General features: G+C 37.2%; 1 protein-coding gene across 1 annotated transcript in view; it reads right to left on the bottom strand.

Moving 5' to 3' along the window:
• Positions 1-2,447, bottom strand: part of LOC105823291 (ephrin type-A receptor 5-like) — a gene marked incomplete at its 5' end in the record, with an annotated part of 143,922 nt that overhangs the window by 60,929 nt on the left and 80,546 nt on the right. The gene's annotated exons all lie outside the window — the stretch shown is intronic.

The following is a 2,447-nucleotide window of genomic DNA, read 5'->3' as shown; positions in this document are numbered from 1 at the left end:
AATAAAGCCTTCCCTATTTTATTTTGTTTTTATTTTTTTACAATTTGCTTACTATGCCCATTATGAAAATGCATCTTTTCCTCTTCTGGATCTTGCTTTGCTTTGCTGTAGCCACACCGCCTGGAACAAAGTAAATCTCAATTAGCCACGTCTGAAAATGGTGAATCAATCACATCAAGCTCAGAAGCACAAAACACAATTGAAATTATTGTCATCTTAAACTGATTTTCGTACTAGTAGTTTGAAACAACTTCAGTATTCCTTTTGGATAAAACCTATTTCCCTAGCCAGTATTCCTCACTCTCAGCAGATAATCTTGCCTAGATCTCATTGAGAAGTCTAAAGCCATCCAAACCTGTTTTTAATCTCCCTTTGTCATAAACCATGCACCAGACACTGTTTTGCTCCCTTCCCCTTGTACCTTTTTGCCAGCTCGGAGGCCGCTGCCTCTCTAAGGATGAATTGCCAAAAACCTGATAGACTAGTCTCCCACCTTCAGCACCCTACCCAATTGGTTTTTCCTTTGTTTGTTTTGGAGTCTTTAATTGCTCTCCTGGTGGTTTTCCATTCACATTCGCACATCACTGTGGAATTCAGCCTGCAGTGCCTCTCAGATCCATTTTTCAATCTTAGCCTCCCTTCTTTCTCTCAGCTACCTATGGATTTGCAAGTCTTTGCATATGTATCTTAATACTGATGAAAAATCTGTCCTTCTGAGATTCACAAATGACATCTTAACCCCTAAATCCAATGACTTTATCTTAGTTTTTAATTACTCCTGATGGCCTGAAATCCCTAACTACTTTTCTCGTGCTTTTTGCTCCTCTCTGCATTTATGTATGGACATCTTCATAGGTCCTCTGCATGAACTTCTCTGGTTCTGTCCTCTCGATCCATCCATTTCTGTCAATTTAATTAATATCTCTTTCCCTCTGGTTTAATTTCTTTTGAGAGTTATATTCTTATTGCTGCTAGATTTATTTTATGGGGCTATTCAATTGACATTCAAGCTCAATATACCTTAAAATGAAATGAGTGTATTTTTCTTTACTTCTTTCAACCATAATCTGCCTTCTTCTTTTCCTGTTAATGACACCACCATGGCCTTAGTCCCTTAAGATTAAAGTTTTATTCTTGTGACCTTCACAACAAATCAGTTGCCAAATCCCAAGCATTATGCAAAGTAAATGTCTCACGATCCATCTCTTCCTTTTCATTAGTTCTACCACTCCCTCAGTTTCAGCCTTGTTATTTTTCATCTGGATTACTATAAGTGCCTCCAAAATGATGCTCCTCCATCTATAACTCCTTTCCTACTCTATACCAGACATGGCTGTAGCCAAATTACTGTACATTAGCTACTTTTCTATTACTTTTCTTTAGCTATGTACTACAAAATTGTCAATAAAATAAGGTAAGGACTCTTAAATGCAGCCCTACCACACGTTTTCTGAATCAACTCCAACTTTTCAACTTCTATTGTACTAAACTTTTTCCTAAAATCTCCAAGATATTTCTCCCTGTTTCCATACATTTGCTCATATTGTTTTATCCATCAATGATGTTCTTCCTAATAATTTCCAACTATCAAAGTCCAGTTCAATTTTGCCTTCTTCACTTTTATTCCCTGATACTCAAAAATTTTTCCCTCTGAGCACAACAGCTTTCTGTATCCCTCACATGGTGTAATTCCCACTCTACAGCGCAACATAGTCATTTAAATATGGTTTTTGTCTTCCTTATTGTTTGTCAGCTTCTTGAATGGCAGCAGCTACCATGCATCTATAAATTCCTTCAGTCACCTAGCCCCTGACCCAGAATTGTCCCCAAAAATATTTGCCACATTGATGAATGAATAAATGAATGAGTGAATGATATTTTGACTGTGTCTACACAATGACAGGTATTTGGAGAGGAAATAGGCCAATGGATACTGAGTTGATGGTTACCCATATAACATTAAACAGCTGACTAAAATGACAATATTTAAATTATTTTTAGTGAAACTCTAAGGATGTGATTTTACTATTCATAAGCTATTCATAAATATTGAATTTATTAAAAACAAAAATTTCACTTATTTCTGCATTAAGAAAAAACAGCCAAAATAATAGACTGACACAATATTTTCATTATAAAATTTACTACTGTGTGATGTAAATGAAGTGTCTATTAGACATGTACAAACAGAGACTGCTTGGTTACATGTTTTAGGACAGTGGTCCCCAGCCTTTCTGGCACTGGGGACTGGTTTCATGGAAGACAATTATTCCACCCACTGGAGGGAATATAGCAAGTGATATGCAACAGCTGTAAATATAGATGAAGCTTCTCTCACCCGCCGCTCACCTCCTACTGTGCGGCCCAGTTCCTAACAGGCCATGGACCAGTAGAGGTCTGCAGCCCAGGGGCTGGGGACCACAGTTCTAGAATATTTCAAAATATTT

This window comes from Propithecus coquereli, unplaced genomic scaffold, assembly GCF_000956105.1.
Source record: "Propithecus coquereli isolate 6110/MARCELLA unplaced genomic scaffold, Pcoq_1.0 Scaffold666, whole genome shotgun sequence".
Classification (NCBI taxonomy): domain Eukaryota; kingdom Metazoa; phylum Chordata; class Mammalia; order Primates; family Indriidae; genus Propithecus; species Propithecus coquereli.
Note: the sequence above shows the minus strand (reverse complement) of the source record. Positions and strands in the feature narration are given on the sequence as shown.